General features: G+C 43.1%; 1 protein-coding gene across 16 annotated transcripts in view; it reads left to right on the top strand.

The window, feature by feature from the left end:
* The window catches only part of dab1a (DAB adaptor protein 1a), a 240,938-nt gene that overhangs the window by 164,419 nt on the left and 58,315 nt on the right, over window positions 1–18,204 (top strand). The window contains exon 1 of one of the 16 annotated variants that reach the window (XM_042417218.1): window positions 959–1,241. The exons of the other annotated variants lie outside the window; for them this stretch is intronic. The gene's annotated coding sequence lies outside the window, so the exon portion shown is untranslated. Of the gene's footprint in view, window positions 1–958; window positions 1,242–18,204 lie in introns of those variants that run through there. 16 annotated transcript variants of the gene reach the window in all.

Raw genomic sequence — 18,204 nt, 5'->3', positions numbered from 1 at the left:
CACATCTGGTGAAGAGGATGATCTGAGGTGGGCAAGTCGAGGAGAAAGGGTGAGGATGAGGTGCAAGGGTGCAAGGTGTGGATTAAAGGGGGCCAGCTGTACAAGGTTAAGGCTTAAGGGAGAATGGAGGGAAGGAATGAAACAGCACAACACCATGGTTCAGTGAAGTCAGCAGAGTTGCATCACCCTCTTCCAGTATATTCCAGTTTTCTGTTGTCAGTCTGCCGCTATATTGATCACTAACCAGTCGTGAGGAAGCAGTAGTGTCTGTCTTATAGGCCAACATGATTTTTTTCTCTTTCACTAAAACATTTTTCTCACTTCCAAAACCTCAAGCGTGCTCCCACTCTCAGAGCAAGAAGGTTAGACACCATGGTGAGTTTGCCAAGTCCATGACTCACGCACACTCATGCATACACATGAATAAGCTGCACGACTTAGCCGCAGGTGGTTAACCAATCAATAGCCTGTGCTGAATGACGGCTGCTTGCGTGCATTCATGACTCAATGGGTGTTCTTCGTCAGCACAACTGTGTGTAGAAAAAGAGTGAGGGTGTGATGATGGCAAAGTTTGGACAGCACAGTCATCTTTTAACAACCTCTAAACTACATCTAACACACTGTCTGAGCAAACAGTGAACAGGTCTTATGACATTTCTGCCACAACTTTTTATTTCAAACCTAAATCCACCCATCAGACCCTCCTTTTCATCCTCTCTTCCACTCTTTCTCCTTTCATCTTCTCTTGCTCATTATAGTTTTGTTAATATACATTTTCTAAATCCTTCACCATCACCCAGTACTTTTCTTCTTCTCACCCCCTCTCCACCCCCCACTCCTTGAAAGCTAGAAATCAGGACAGTTCAGCAGCGGAGGGGTTAAGATGAACCCGGGCTTGTGATTGGCTGCCGGCCGGCGGTCTCAACCAGCCTACAGAAAGAGGTAACCAGGCAACCTCAGAGAGGGAGAGAGAGGGAGAGGAAAGAAGAGGGGGCAGAGGAGAAAGGAGGAAAAAAAAAACGCGCTGAAAGAAGCCTGGCATAGTTTTGTGGGGATTGTGGAAAAAGATGTAAGGAAGCTTGGGAGCGCTCTCCCCGGGATGGAAAACTGGATTACTCTCCCTGCTGAAACACACTGTGGATGTCTGAACAAACCAGGAGGAGATACACGGGAATGAGTGGATTCTAAAGCCTTTTCACAAAATGGGAACTAACTGTGCTAATTTTCGCTGTAGTGCAAAGGTAAGTGCGCCAATGCAAACAGCCTGTACGGCTGCACCACAAGTGCACGAATCTCGTACCGGGCCTGCGCACAGGGTGCAGAGAGTGTGTACTTTTAGATCGATGTGTGATAGTTGGTGTATCTGAACCTTAGAGGAGCCTGTGGATTCACTGCTCCTATCACTGCAATGAATTATCCATTGCTGCTGCTGCTGCTGCCGCTGCTGGTGCATCGGGATTTTAGCGTGCGCGCATGTGTGTGTGTGTTTCGCGCGGTTGTGGGGGAGTGACCCCCTCACTGAAACATAGTGGTCAGGGGCTCTGTGTGTGTTTGTGTGTGATGTTAGGCGGGGGGGAACGACAGTGCTGCATTTGGCATCTGTCTCATCATTATATGTAGTTGCGCTTCACGGGGCGTCCTTCTCCAGGAGCACCAGATTATTCACAATTATTCACTAAAAATAAGTTTATTCCGTGACCCATAAGGAATATTTTCTGTTTAACGTGTACTTGACGAGCTTTCTCTTGCCTGGTGTATGTGTATTTGCTTCCTGTTCTGCCCCCAATGAAAACGTCTTAAGGACTCGTATCTGTGGCACTTGGTAGAGACTTTATAGAAACCTGATTACAGGCTTCTTAACGGTATATGTATAAGATATTACTAAAGGATGTCAATGAGTAGTGTGTTTTTGTGACCTTACTGCAACTCCTCGTTGACATTTTTGTACATGTATTTACAGTTTGCTGTGATATATGTATGGCAGCACATTGTTGCAAACTTTGATTTCATATTATGCAAGCAGACTTCACATCCCCGCAGTGGTTAAAGTAATGTTCCTCATGTGCGGGTTTTGTCCAGTTTGAAGGGTTAAGGCTCACAATGGGAGTGAAGTGAAACGAGGTAGAGTGGAGGTTACACGGATGTTGATGTGTGTAAGTGTAGAAATGTAGTCAATGGTGTGTAGGCTATAGCTGGTTCCCAGTCACTGGGTTTGGGTTGATGGAGAAAGAGGGAAGGAGAGTTGAATGGGCGACCCGGTCAGTTTGCTTTGGGGGGCCCAGACTCCGCTGCAGCTAAAAGCCGCATTAATCATGAAGCTGTGCTCTGCAGACTGACACACTCTCTCTCTCTCTCTCTCCCTCTCTCTCTCTCTCTCTCTCTCTCTCTCTCTCTCTCTCTGTCTCTCTCTCCCTGTCTGTCTGTCTGTCTGTCTAGCAGGCAATCTGCATCATATATATAGGCTCCCTGCAAGTGTATGCATGTGTCTGCACCATGATCTTTCATTTTTAGTTGGTTAACCAGAGTATTTCTAATTAGAGACATTACAGTTGTACTGTACTGTAGATCACAGAGAAACACTGTACTTCTTACTCTGCCTTATTTACCTGATGACTGTTATTAGTTACTAGGCAGATTCAGATTTTACGGGAACATAGTAATGGAAAATGGTGCATCTTTACAATTAGAACTACCCCAAATTATATATTTATTTCTCTTAGTACACAGGACCACCTGTCTAAAATGGAACATTCCTCATAATACGCCTTTTGATTATTACCATTTTACTACTGATACTTATTTACTTTTAGCTGTAAAAGTAAAAAAAAATGAATGCAGGAAATGTATTTCAATTGATGATTTTAGCATTGTAGTGCTGCTACTTAAACCTCGTTAAAGGATTTCAATACTTTTCACTAGTGCCAAACAGACCTCTTACTTCTGCCTGTATGGGCCCAGCAGGCGACTCGAGGTCGTCATAGAAACCCACAGAGTATTGTGTGGAAACTCTCAAAGAAAACACTGTCGAAGGCTCTCTTTCTCCCTCTTTCAATTCTCATCTCCGTCTGCTCTGTCTGCAGTCTTGGCCTCCCTTTTCTTTTTGCCCATTCTCTGTCACTTTCCAAAACCCAGCCTGCCTTCTTTTTTTAATTTGTGTTTTTTCCAATGAAGTATAGGTCTTGTGTATGTGTACGGTACAACGGTAGACAATGCTCGTTGGATGAACGTTGGTCTAAATCTTAAACATAAAAGACCCCTTTTAGGCTGTGTATTCTTGACATCAAGAAATCATTGGAAGCTGGAGCTTACTGTTAACATTTCCTAAAGCTTTTCACAGCCTTTGCTAAGGTAATCTTGTAACTCTGAATTTGTATCTGTTGGAAACAAGTTGTACCTCTGATATCTGGAAAGCCCTTTTTTTCACTCAGAATAGTTTTATGCTGCAAAGAAATCCCTCTGACATCATGTAAATGTGTAAAAAAAATAAAATAAAGCACCACCTTCTAATAATTACATCAAGCTCTAGGCTTTCCTTTGACTGTGTTCTGTGTAAAGGTTGGATTGTTGCACTGCTACTTTAAAAGTAAAACTGGCCATTAAGGACATTGAGGTGGATTGGTGTTTCCCGATCCCCTGAAAACCAGAGGACCTGAGGTCAACTGGGTCTCTGTCCCAGTTCCAAGTCAGGTCCAACTTAATTTGCTGTGAGTCTTTAGTGTGTATACCACAAGCTTTCATTGGACCCAAAATGACCAAGGAACAACACATACTGTATTTTTTTACAAATTATTTGCGTGAAACACTGTGAAAAATGTTAAAATAGCATTCAGTAGATTAGTCATGTTTCTCCAATAACTTGTTTACACCACAGTTTTACAATGACCTTATCATTTGCAGAGCTGTCTACTTTACTGAGGCACCCCAATGACACTTGTTGCTATAGATACGATTCAATGCTGCAATAAATTGATACCTTATTCAAGTTACTTGCTCGGTTCAGCGCCTGCTGTGTCTCTGTGACATTTCTTTAAATTAGCTGTGGTGAAAACAATGAGCAGGCAGCGGCAGTGGAATTAAATGTTTGCATGAAGATAACTAACATTCGCCAAGTCACCCACATTCATTATGTTCTCTTCCTGTTTTACCAACCATTGCTCAATGTTGGTAAAACAGGATGTCCCTTTTGTACAATTAATTTCTAACTTGACAAAACAATTCTGAATGTAGGTCCCATTTCTTTTGGGTCATTACAAACGCAAATTGAGTTACTTTTGGGTCCATTTTGTTCTGATCTGCATGCTTTTCATTTGTTTTCTTATATACGTCAGTAGTGCTTCTCAGATTGGATACATGTTTTCATCAATGAAACACCTACTGAGGTGTTATTTTGATGAGCTCCTGGGTAAATATTCCAAAAGCAGATACAATGAAAATGTCATTTGTCAGTTTAAAGGTGAGCTGCTGTGTAAATGTAATTCATGTTTGATTTTCTCCTCAGCAGTGTGCACTTTTACACAGAGCTCTACAAGCCTGTCCTCCCCATCAGCACTAACATTGATTGTGTCTAATGTCAAAACATGCAGTAATTGTGACTCCTATTTGGGTACATCAAAAATTATGCAACAACTGTGCACTTTTCCTCCTTGGGCATTTTGTATCCTGCCATTTCTCCCCTCACCTTTGTAAGTTTGAGTGGTGTGCACCAGGGGTGTCTCAGCACAGGTCTGACCTATGATTGAACCAGAGCTGACTTCTTCTCAGTATGAGTTAAAGATACTGCAAAAGCACTCCCATGTACTGTAACCTCTTTATATTCTTCTAAAATGTTAAAAGTAAAATTATTACCCAATAAAAACTGTATTAAAAGAGCAGAAAAGAAGAAATCGCAGTGAAATTTATACCTGTCTGCTGAGGTCATTTAAACAGGTTGTAACATGTTAAATGTATTTTCTACAGTAGGGGTTTCACTGTTACAGACAAAGCATAGAGGGAGAATTGACTGGCTCTTGGCTGGCTGCCCCTCCCATTGATCGACATTCTTTATATATGTGTGTGTGTGACATTCTTTCACATATAATTGGCATCGAGAATATCTTTACAGCACACTGGGAGTGTCTGTGTGTGTATGTGCACCCTATTTCTTAGCCTTTATTAACTCTAAGGGAAATAGAATACATTCCTGTGATACCTGGCAGATCAATATTCATCACATAGACACACATGCAAACACACATAACCTTAAGACACCGGATGTGCCCAGAGCTATCATTACAACCAATCACAATTACCTCTTGAATACAAACAGGCACACTGAAGCACACTACATGCACACAAACACCCACAGAGGGGCCGTGAGAGAGCAGGGAAGTCCATCCAGAGGTGCAGATTGAGCTGCCAGCTAATCTGCCTCTGCAGTCTGTAATCTGTAATCTTCTTAAAACACTCACAATCTGTCCACACCACTGGGATTAGCATCTGAAGACACAACAGTGCGCACACACACAGACACACACTTTCCCTGGTCTTAAATTTGACCGCAAAAAGACTGTTGCGTGGGTTTGGCATGGTCTGCTTTTGCAGCTTCTCAGCTTTAGACAGCACTGTGACTGAAACAGAATCAGCAGATGAATAAAAGGTATTGCTGTTTATAGTTATAGTTCTTTACTTGTTTGCAGAGAACCTTACCTATTGAGTTATGTAATGTAAATCCATTGCTGAGCAGATATTGTACAGTTACGTGTGTCTAATCATAGGTGTATGGGCATTTCAAAGCATGCAAGAGGTATTAGAAAAAGTTGGAGTCGGTTGACATCACAAATAAATTTTCTAGGGTTACAGTGGAGCTCTGTGCATTTGGCTACATCGTGCCTTTCACTACCAGACTGAAAATGAATGAGCAGCCGCCCTTAATCACCGCTCTGCATCTTTACCCTCACTGTGTCCTTTCTGTGTTTTCCCAATCTCTGTCTCTGGTTCTCCGTCTCTGCCTTGTTTCTGCTATCTCTGTTTTTCTCTGCTACACCTCACTCTCCCTGCCTGTCTGTCTCTCTCTCTTTCCTCTTCTCTCCCTCCATCTCTCTCTGCCTGTAGCATAGCTTCGGGGATTCTCTTGTTTCAGATGAAATGTTGATTATGGAACTGAGACTCGTGAGTTCTTTCTTTTTTTTTCTTACTCACACTCACCCCACCATTAGTATTTCACATCATCATTTTCACATTTTCTATCCAGTTTTTTTTTTTTCTATCTTCCTGTATGCGTCGTGTCCCCCCGCTCCTTTCTTTCTCCACTGAGCACCACTTTTGGGGTGAAATCGCAAAGGTGTTCACTTTGTTAATGGGTTTTCACAGCAAACAAAAGCACTTTAGAGCAGGCATTTGTGGGAGGTGAACACACACACACACGCGCGCACACACATAGAGGCATGCACCACGCTGGAGTCGCAGCACATTAACACTTCAATTAATTCAACGCCTTACATTCTCATTTCCCCAGAAGTCAAGATCCCTGACCACCCCCACCCCCCCCCTTCTTCTCCTCAAACCTCACACACACAAACTCTCACAGTGATGTACGGTGGCCTGCGTCGTGCCTCGGCAGACCCCGGCAGAATTACATGCTACTCGTGACATTTTAGGTGCTGGAGAGAAAGTGGCAAACAAAGCATCATAAATTACATTTTAATTTGTGGGGTTTTTTTTTCTCTGCCTTTCATACAGCTATATACAAAGGAGCAGAGAAGCCTGGTTTTGTACCATATTCTTTATTCAAGGAATACAATGGCTAATGAATGCATGTACAGCACAGAGGGAGAACGAGAGTGGGCTCTCAGTTTTGCTGGGGGGTTTGTTAGCTACACTTCCCTGTGGAACGGCTCCACTGACTTCCACACTCACTGTGAGACTGCAACAAAGTTAGAGAAAGAAATAGACGGAGACAAGAATGAAAAGATGTGTTCCTTGGAGGATTTCCTCTTTATATTTCTCCCCCTCGTTCTCTCTCTGTCTCTCTTTTGCTTTTTCTCCATCTGTGCTTTTCTGTGGCTGCTCGCTAATGAATTTTTAACCGTCCCATGGTTCTCCCACTTGTCTCTCCCTTACTCTCTGTGTTTGTAAAGATTAGCCACAATTCAATATCCATCATTAGCCACTGTCCTCACTGTACCTAATTCAGTGATGTTTCACAGTATGGCAGCAATCTACTCAGTCATGTGGGCACAGTGGCACAGCATGTCTGACCCTGTCTAGTTTTGAAAGACAAGGTGCTCTGGTAACCTAATTCAGTTCCTCGTAGGTGGCGGTAGGGGTGCCTTGTGTGGTAGACATCTGTTGAAGCAGATGAAACGGGGAGGGAGAGGCTCAATGTGGCATCTGTGTCCAAGACAGAAGAGCTGCCCCTGAGCCGGAACCACATCGCTAGATCCCTCCCTGGAGCATCTGGTGCCGGCTCGTACAGCGCGGGCTGGGCTCAGAGGAACGGGTGGGAGCCCAGATGATGCTGCATTCAGCCTGCTGAGCTCACACAATCTGACATACACTGTCACGCATACATACCTTCATCCATGACAAACATACACCTACACATGCATTTTCACTCATTTACAAACTCGTGTGCTTCAGCTCACTCATGGCTCTCAGCACTTAGTCGTTGCACTTTTTGTGATCACAGAATGGAGTTTTATGGTGTTTCATGGGTCATGAAATCTGCTCATCCCATAAAGCAAGTTAAGCTTCAATTAAATTAGATACATAAAAATGGGATCCACTTTTTTCATGCAGCATTAAAGCAATAGTGGAACCCTCTGAGTCTTTAGTTTTTAGTGTTTTTTTTGTATTTTTGCTTACTGTGCTTTACCTGTAACTGATCTATTACACAACCTTTTTCAGGCAGAGCACACTTTATAAACCATAGCGTTGAAAATACTAATCCGAAACAAAACTGATTCAAATTATGCTGTTTCTTTATACCTCTGCAAACAGACTAACAGACAAAATGTTTATGTATGAGCGGAAAATGTAGTGAGGCATAAAAGTGGAAGCTCAGAGAAGGTTGAGGCCAAGGTAAGTAATAACTGAAGCCTCTCAATGTCAATGGTGCAGCAGAGCTGTAAGTGGCCATTTCACTGCTCAGGCTCAGTCATTTATTCTCCATGCTGAGTCGTCAGCACTCGCGTAAGAACACACACACACTTGTGCACATGAAGAAACTTGGACACACACACTACTATTCTCTTTGCCCATCACCTCCCACTGTGCACTTACACACACACTCGTTCCCCCCCTGCCATGCATTCAAAGAGGTGAGGGGAGCAGATTAAATGCAGTCTGTCATATTTCCAGTCAGTGTCTCCGTAGACCGTTTTTTGAACTGACTGTGCAGAGGTCAGTCATTTGGCCACTGCTGCAACCACTAAGAAAGAGACGGGCTAGATTATGAATGAACAGGCCTAATGCATTTAAAACTCAGTGGCATTGTCAGATTTTCTCTATATGTTAATTTCTGCTATGCCCAACTGCAAACGACTGTATTTCACTGAGATACACAGATGACTGTACCTGTGACAAGAGATCTAACCATGTTGCTGACATATTCAGGCTGCCCTCATACCATTGTACCAAGACTAGGAAACTTTGCAGCATGAATATACTGTATGTAACCTGGAAATGAGTTCTCGAGCACTGACTTGTGGTTTGACAAAGTCAGCAATGGATGTCTCATCCTGCTGATAGGACACTTGTTAGATATCACACCTACCATTACCACCATATAGGCAGTTATTCTTTGCCCCAAGACCAACATTTATAGTCTTCATACAAATCCAATCCCACAAATCCATAACCAGTCATCATAATCCACTAAGCAGAGTCTTTGCTGCCATATATTAACATCCTTTGTTATGCAATGAATCTGTCACCTAGAATATGCTCTTATCACATTTACAGTACTCTTACCAGTTGTTGCACTATGTTCTTTATCAGTTCAGGAAATTATGACAGGATTTTTTTTCTTTGTGTTAGTGTATTTGCAAAGAGAAAGGCAGACAGAGAAGTGTAGTGTTATTAGATCATTTACCTAATGCATTTATTTGTAATTTTATTAATGTCTTCTTACACACAATCAGCACTTTCCTAATGACCCAACATGCACCCCTCTAGTGGCAGGATTTTCATTTTTTCCATTTTAAATGTTGTTTACTGGCAGTCATGTAAGAGGATTTGACCCACAGACACATAAATACACATTAGGAATAAAGATAAAATGAATCAGTCCTCACTTAACTGCTGGGAATTTGCAGCTCGAATCAGCCCAGAGCTAGATATTGTGGCTTTGTGCTTTAGATTGAGCTGTAAAAATGGAGCATTAGAACTAGTAAGCATGTATTTATTAGACAAGCATTTACAGGAAATAAAATACAGCTGTACCATTCATTTTTATAAAAACCTAAAGTAGCTTAAACCTGCATTAAGCAATTTCTGACGACTAGGAGGCATAAAGACACCCAAAACCCACCTCATAGCATAGAGCTTTGATACTGTATCAGCTTATCATGTTCTCATGGCTAAGCCTATGGCTGTTAAGCTGTTAGCAAACAATTGCAAGCTAATCCAGAAGAAACGGGGCAACATGGACATCCCATTAGACTCCGTCATCTCTCCACCTGCTCAGTGCAAGTCCATTATTTACAACTACTCAAAAGGAGATATCTCTGGCTTGCTTTTTTTTTTTCTTCCTCTAGCCACTTCTTTCCCTTGGCTCTCTATTATTTCACAATGTTCAGGTGGTGAGCACCTGGCTTGTGTAAGCTACATGTTCTATACTGTGCTAGAAGCGACTGCTCATGGTGTTACATAAACTGGCATTGTTTTGTGTCAAACCGGCAAATCAAATTAGTAACCTGTGATGTCTTGAGAGGTCGGGAGCTTTTCTCTTAGAGCTTTTGAGGTGTGGATGCAGGAAAGGAAGTTGTTTTCCAACTTAAACTCAGATCTTCTCATAACAGCGCAACTTAATTCTCGCAGACAGAAGATAAAGAAAACCAAAACATGTATTTTAATCAAAATTCTAGTTCGTTGTCTTATTTGTTACATAATGAAAGCCCTGTCTTCTCTGTACAACCTCAGTCCTTTCTCTCCTTCACATACACTTTTTTCTTTCACTCTATTCTCCCTCACTAGGACAATCAGCTTATATGGTTTGGCTGGGCAGCAACCATTGTCCGGACTACCCTGCTTACTATGGGTTTTTAAGTTTTTTAATGGACACCATGACGGGTTGTAGTCCTTGTTGCAGCCACTGGGAGGGAATGTATCTCCCCTCTATGACACTATCTCTCATAACATCACAAAGCCAAAGGTAGCTGAAATCTGTTAAGAGCTGCAGGCTTTAGTGTTGACTCTCAGTGGAATTGGTAGGACTGTTTCACCTAACAGTCATAATATTCACTGTCAGCATTAATTATATTGCTGAATGTAGCTTTAATGTGGTCAGTGGTCTTGGTTAAAGCCAAAGCTAGCAGATTGGTGTTATCAATTAATATAGATTGTAAGTGCCTTTAGCAAATTTAAGGATCCAGAAATCTTCTCTGTCTGAGTGTGTGTGTGTGTGTGTGTGTGTGTGTGTGTGTGTGGCCAGCCTCTCAGTCAGGGGTCTTCTTTAAGGCTGAGTGGAGGATTCAATCACCTGCTCTCAGGTCATTTGTGCTCCTTGATTGAGTTCAACTGAGCATCTACCAGACTGACGTCCTCTACTGGGCTGCTGCAGTCACACAATCTGACGCACACACACACACACACACACACACACACAGTCAAATGATGAAGAGGACATATAACTGAAGGGTAAATTATTTTTTTCAGTATAATAGTGCTTTTTATTACCCCCTTACCCCTAGGCCATGACCCTTCTCTCTCTCACACTCACGCACACACACATGCACAAACACACACACACACTCACCCTCCCTCATATTCTATATCTGAGCATTAAGATAGGCAGCCTTCAATTAGCTGGATATGCTTTCAGATAACGACTCCTCTCTATCTATACTAGTCTGAGGGCTGATGAGTGTGATAAGTAATTTTTGGAAACAAGGGTGTTAAAAGACCACCCATTCAGCCATGGGGGGAATGCTCACTCCATGTGTGTGCGTGCGTGCATAAAGCTGGATTAATGGAACAGACAGGATCTAAGAGCTGCAAGATTAAATGACTGTGAACTGATTTGATGGTTTCAATCACACACGCCTATAATGCCATGGCTGGAGCTGACAGAAATATTTGGCGGGGGCTTATTTTGAAGTTAATAATATGATGTGGATGACTGGACCACTGTATTTGATGTGTTTATGAGTGTACGTATGATTTAAAATAGCACAGAACAGCTTGCAGATTCATATTACTTGAGTCTACTGTGGCCTAATAGCATCTGTACAGTAGAAAAGATTGTATTTATAGAGTGGGAAGACTGTTCTTCATTCTTCCTCCTTGCCTGTATTTTCCTGTGTGACATTATGAATGTACTGTAAGTAGGCAGACCAGGCATGGAGGGACCATTTTCTTTGGCATGGAGCAGTTTTAAGCTTTAAACTTGCATGTCATAAAGTAGCAAAGTGCTACAGCAGCCACTCTGAATAGCCTGTGTCCTTTTGGTAAAAAGTAAGAAAATGGTTATTTATATTTAAATGATATTAAAAGGGACAGAAGAAAAAGGCACAGTTTGAAGCATGTGTTTTAAAACGGAGCCATCCAGTCAAAAAGTACTTAAAGATGTCAAAAAGGGAAAGAAGCAGGAACAGGAGTGAACAGTGAGGGATAAAGAAGGAGCAGCAGGAAGTGAGAGACAGAGAGAAGTGAGGTGAGAAATGGTTGTGATTGCCTGGTGTGCCTCAGTGAGTTCTGCAATGTTATTAGTCATACTACCTGCTGCTGTGATCTGCCCAGCTCACCTCACCCAGCTCTCGCTCGCACACCTCCACCCGGCATGTGCATGTGCCCTCATGCGTTCGTGTGGGTGTCTAATAGGTTTTAGAGCTGGCGATGAGTCCACTGTCTCACCTTTTACTCTTTCTCCCCCCCCCCCCCCCCCCCCCCCTCTCTGGAGACCCTCCACTCGCCCGGAGAAAACAGACTCTTACCTTGGCCTCTGCTGTAAATCGCCCCTCAAATGAGTTCTTACTGTGATCCCCTCACGCTGCCTTGGACCAGAGCTCTCCTGAGAGAACAACTTAATGATCCCCAGTCTGATAAACTGGAGGACTGAGGAATGAATGGAAATTTGTGCTGAGGGGAATATTTGAAGCCTATATTGTCTAGCAGGTGGCCTTCCTTGAGAGTGGACCTCTTCACCAGAGTGGATTGACCTCAGCAATTTATTACCTACATCGCTGACATCCATCACATCTCAGCCTTCAGGGACACGCACGCAATAATAATATCAAAGCAGCCCCATACAACTGGTCATATGACTGTCTGCCCGCTGCTGTGGCTGCCTGTATGGTTTATTAAATGACTGACTGGGTGGCGCTGTGGCTTCCTCTATGGATTCCTGTGCAACTTACCGCCTCCTACTGTGACTATGTTGTATGTTTCATTGTATACTTGGGTGCCTGGTGCTCTGGCTGGATGTTTGGGTGTAAGACTGGCAATCTGGGTACCCTGATCCTCATCAGTATCCCCCCTCCTTTCCTGCCCTCTCAGACTCTTTCGCTCTTCCCTATCAATATGTGTTGCAAGTGTTTTAAGCCCCTTTCAGACATGCACTTCATTACGCAAATGTGCAGGCAATTTCTCTTGTTTGTCTCATGTTTGAATAAGCCCCCTGAGTCACATCAGTAATCTGACTAGCTCGGGCTTAGTGACATTTCCGTAAAACTTCTAACACTGCTCAAGGCTCAATTGAATGCTGTCACATTATCAGAGGTGCAACACAAGGTGAGGGAGCTGGGCACAAGGTTAAATAGCCAGAGAGACTTTAAAAGAGCCTCTTTAGAACAGTGTTATGAATTTGTCATTTAATTATCTTTTCTTATACACAAATAATGTAAAATCAAGAAATGCTGTGAATGAAATCTGAATTAAATCAGGGTCAGAATGTAACAATTTTAACGGCGCTTAGGTGCTGAGCAGAATTCTACATTCATTCCTAAGAAATAATGAAATTGGTGAGGTCTCAACAGCTATTAATTTAGACTTCAACTGCGAAATAAGTTTAAAATCCATCATTGATGTGATAGAAGTCTGACAACACGTGAGCAAATGAAGGTGCTACTCTCTTTCACATTCCAGATACCAAATATTGTGCGAACAGTCTCCAGTCAAAACAGTCTTGTTTTAATGGAAATTTTTCATAACAGGGACCTGTGTTTGAAACCATAACAGCATTACTTAAATAGATGGAGCTAACAATGTTACAGACTCTGTGTCTGAAAGGGGCATGTGTGAATGTGTGTGTGTGTTGCAAAGTGTGTGTGTGCCATCCTGTGGCTGGGCCAGGGGAGTTCTCAGGGGTGTAGCTGTAAATTAAGACAACAGCAGAGCTGGGAGGGATGGAGGGTAGGAGGAACTCTTCCAGGTGTTGCAGAGTGTTTAATCACTCACCTGTGAGACTAATGAGATGAGCTGGCACACACACACACACACACACACACACACACACACACACACACACAGATATACGCTCACACATACTTGCACACGTAGACTGGTGGGACTAATTACCCAAACTCCACCATGGTGAACACACCACTACAGCATGGCTGGTAAAAGCTCAGTCAAACACACCTACAAATACACAGCAGCTTGCTGCTACCTCCCCAACTCATTACACCGTCATCTTGTGCCCCTCTCCTCATCCTGTCGCCATCTGAAGGAGACACAGAGGAGGGGGAGATGAAAAAGACAGCAGAGTGGTAGCTAGTAGGTCAGGAGGCAGATAGGTAGAGGAAGCTACTCTCCATGCAGGCTGGGGCTGCAGGCAGCGCTACAGGTAACAAACACATCAGTCACATACACAGCACACCTGTTACTGTACAGATGGCAAGCCCTGGGAGAGAGGCAGGCAGAGCAATGAAGAAAGATGAGCAATCATAGAGAGAGAGAAACACAGAGGAGGGGAGACAAAGGGAAGGGAGAAATGATATTTTTCATGGGTAGGTTGTTGAAGTAGATGAAGGGAGGTGAGATTGGGGGAGCTGGTAGTGTGGGGTCGGGGGGCTGCACCTGTTTGTGTAACGTTAGTAACAGGGGAGTCGGGCCAAGGGAAAGATGGAGGGAAGAGGCAATACGAGGGGAAAGGGGAGGGATTTTCTCACCTGTGTCATCTGCCTGGAGCAGACAGAGTTCTGTGTAATCTAGCGAGTCTCTCTAGGCTCTCTGTATATCATCATACACATGCACACACACACACACACACACATCGGCATCTCTGCTTAATGCCTCTTTCTTTTCTTTTTAATCTCTTTCCTGTTCACCTCACACAAGAAATAATCATTTTCATTACCTTTATCATCATCAAAGACACTGTAACATTCTCCAAAGCTCTCTGCTCTTTAGATCTACTATTATATTATGATTTTGTTCTCTCCACTCACAGAATAAAAGGTTTCTGTGTGTGTATGTGTGTGCGTGCGCATATGAGTGCATATAAATGTGCGTGCATGTGACTGTGCCCCCAGCTACATATCTTAATCTCCTGTCTATTAGCATATTCAGAGTTCTCCTTTTAGCTGGTGGAGGCATCTGATAGGCTAATTTCACAGCCCCACTAGCCTTCATCTTGCTCCAGGAAGTGAAGAGGATGATGTGTCCTGGGAATAGGATGAGAAGAAAAAAAGAAGTGCTCCAGCCTTTTCTCTCAGTCACTCTCTCAACAGATCTGAATTCTGAATGAGATGAAGGTAGTCTGGAAATACAGATTTTGCATTAAAAGAAGAATTTGGCAGAAGTAAACTCTTAGCCTTGGATTGTGTTGTTTTAGTTCCTACTTTGGGTAATTGGTTGACAGTAGACTTGTATGATTGTGTGCCAACAAACTGACCTTCATTGGCTTGACACTGGAACCATTTTTTAGGCTCTTTAGAGCAACATGGTCACATTGTTTTGTAGAAAACCATTATGCTGCTTTGAAGAGCCTTTTGAAGAACTGTTTTTTTCTATCAATAAACCAAAGGGATCATTGCATGATTATATATTTTTTTTAAAAGCACTACTCTACCATTTCATTTTTCTGTGAAGATAGTTTATGTCTCATTCAGTAATTCTGTTAATTGAAAGTGACATTTCATGTGATGTTAATAAATGTTGACCAACCTACTGCTATGTTCAACCACATCTGTGAGACCTTAACCTCTGGCGGTATGTTGTCAGGGTGTTGCAGTCTTGCAGTCTCTAGTCAAAAATGCTTAAAGTATGAATACTTCCCTTTGATTTTTCTGTCCAAATTTGATCCTATCTATCTAATAGACTGAGAGGAATTTTAGGATTATCTATAAAGCCATCACTGAAGATAAAACATAATCTCCAGAGGTGCAGACTTGTGTCTTATTTCTGAGAGGCAAAGAGGTCATGTCAAACAAGGAGCATCCACTGGCCTTTAATATTAATCCACACAGATGCAGTGGAACTCATACGGAGTGCACACACTCGGCCTCAGTCTCAGCTTCTCTGTGTGTTTGGCAGTGTTGTGTGTACTCTCTGTGTGTGTTTGTGTCTTTGTGTGTGTTTGAGAAAGAGAGGAGGAGGAGGAGGACTGGGAGAATCAGATTGCCTATTCCAGTCACACAGATAGTCTTTCACTCCTCAGCCTGTGACAGCACATTTCCTTCCCTCTTCATGCTGGTTGCCTTTTCTCTACCAGCTCTCTCTCCCTTTCCCCCTCCTCGTCCTCGTCCTCCTCCTCCCCCCTTTCTCGTGAATGCAAATTAAAATTAGCTTCATTGGCATGACAAGGAACATAACGTACAGTACAGTAATACGAGTCAATTCTTGTTCTTTGTCTCTTTTAATCCTATCTTCCTCTTTTACTTCTCCCACAACTACCTTACTCTCAGGTACCCTCTCGCTCTACTTCTTCCTCTCTCCCCGTCCCCCTTTTTGTTTTCCCCTCACCCTTCCCCAGCTCCCCCAGCCTCACTGTGCTGGTGTATGTATTGGTATCATTAGCGGCTGCACTATGATGGATGGCACTGAGAGGCTGGGCTCTAACGGGGTGGGACTCTGCTTTAGCACACCATCATTACCTGCACCACATCCACATACATACACATTCACACACACACACATAAATACACGAGCATGGATGTTTCATACTGATATCATGTGTGTATACCTGCATATCCGCACCAACGCGTATTTACAACTAATGCATGTCTGGAGAAAATGATGCCATTCAGATGGAAAAATGACTTGAATTTTAACATCCCAGTCTACCTCCCCCCTACTCCCCTTTTCTCACACACACACATACAAAGACACACACTCAGAAACACACACAGCCTTTTCTGAGTTTTAAGAGGTTTGTATTGACTCAGAACCCCACAGGGAAGTGACTGCCAATAGCCCCTCTACACTCTGTGAGAGTTCAGACAGACCAGCAGTCCAGTAGACCATAGGGTGCTAAAAGGGTCTATTTCAAGCGCTGGCAGAAAGTTTCACCTCCAGGAACTTTCACAGACTCCATATGCAGCATGAGATTTTTGCACATTGCCATGGTGTGTGTGTGTGTGTGCCTGTGTATGCGTGTGTGTGTGTGTGTTTGGCTGGAGATGTTTGCGCAAAGTTCAAAGAGTTTGGAATTCACAAATGGAAATTATGCAAATCTTGTCCTGAGTCTGACAATCCCGTGGTGATTCACTCTAAGTTTGTTGATGACATCAGAGCAGTGCAGGCTTTATCTGGGCTTGGTGTATATGTGTGTGTGTGTGTCTGCCAGCATGTAAGAGAGAAATACACAGCCAACCAGTCCAACAACAAGGTGAGATAGTGTTAAATAGTCCTGCTTACTGTGCTACGTATTGGTGTGGTTGTTACTCCCTTGTGTGCATTTGTGTGTGTGTGTGTGAGTGAGTGTGAAGTGGTGTGGGGGCTGATCATGTTGTCAGAGTCCATAAGAAACAACAGGGCCTTATTAAACACAGACACTCAGTAAAGATTGATTTTGTTTGGCTGTCTATGTTTTAACTGGAAGTGCAGGCGACTGTGACAGTGTGCGTGGGCGATTAGACACACGGGCAGGAGGCAGGAACTGTGACTGACTGATGGCCACTAGTGGCAGGAGGCTGCACAGGGAGGGCTGGAGAGAAGATGTACTTGTACCCCCTGGAGGATTGTTCCCAAGGGTTGGAGGGGGTACACTGAACTTAGTCATTCCCTCTGCGCTCCTTTTACTTGGCTCAGAGGACAGAGGTGGAGAATCTGTTCCTCCCCCCGCAGCGCAGACAGACTGACAGAGTTTGAGTGTCTCGTGGAAGCCATCGATAAAGCTTCCCCTGTTGGCTTCTCCAGATGTGTCTTGGTACAAATTGCTAAGAGCAAGCTGCTCAGCCAGGGCTCGCCAGCGGCTTGTAAGCAAAGAAGTTTGGGGCTGTTATTGTTGAAGGTTTAGCCTAAAGCATCCTAAAATTCTTTTTGGCATTGCTTAATCCACTCTGCTGCCATCCACTCTTCTCTATATCCTTGTTTTACCTTTTCTACTTGAAAGGATGTGCAGAGACAGAGCAGAGATGCTATTTTACTCTGAGAAGAATTCAAACATTGCCATTAGCTGTTCCGAACATGCACCACATGCTTATGGAGACATAAATATACATTGCATGTGTGTATTTTTGAGTTGTTTCTTTTGTTAGTGACCTGATTGTAGAGAAAAGATACTTTCAATCAGGGTATCTGCTGATACTGATTACAGATCTGCAGATCTGTGATCTATCTTGCCCAAATTATCTCACTGTGTGGAGCTCCTTGGAATAAATTTCATGTAAACTGTTTTTAATGTGGACGTGTCCTGTCATGTCTGTCAAGTACAGAAATAACTGTTAAACTGGCATATTTCTTTGTTGTGAAAAACATAAGCTTCATTATCAACCAATACAGCAGCTTCAATGTTGTATGAAAATGATACCAAGTAAACCAAAATGGCACTTCAGTCTGATTACTAGGCATCGTGGTTCCCATGTCTGTGTTGTTTTCCTCACAGTCCAAAGACATGGAAGTTAG

Source organism: Thunnus maccoyii, chromosome 7, assembly GCF_910596095.1.
Source record: "Thunnus maccoyii chromosome 7, fThuMac1.1, whole genome shotgun sequence".
Lineage (NCBI taxonomy): Eukaryota > Metazoa > Chordata > Actinopteri > Scombriformes > Scombridae > Thunnus > Thunnus maccoyii.
Note: the sequence above shows the minus strand (reverse complement) of the source record. Positions and strands in the feature narration are given on the sequence as shown.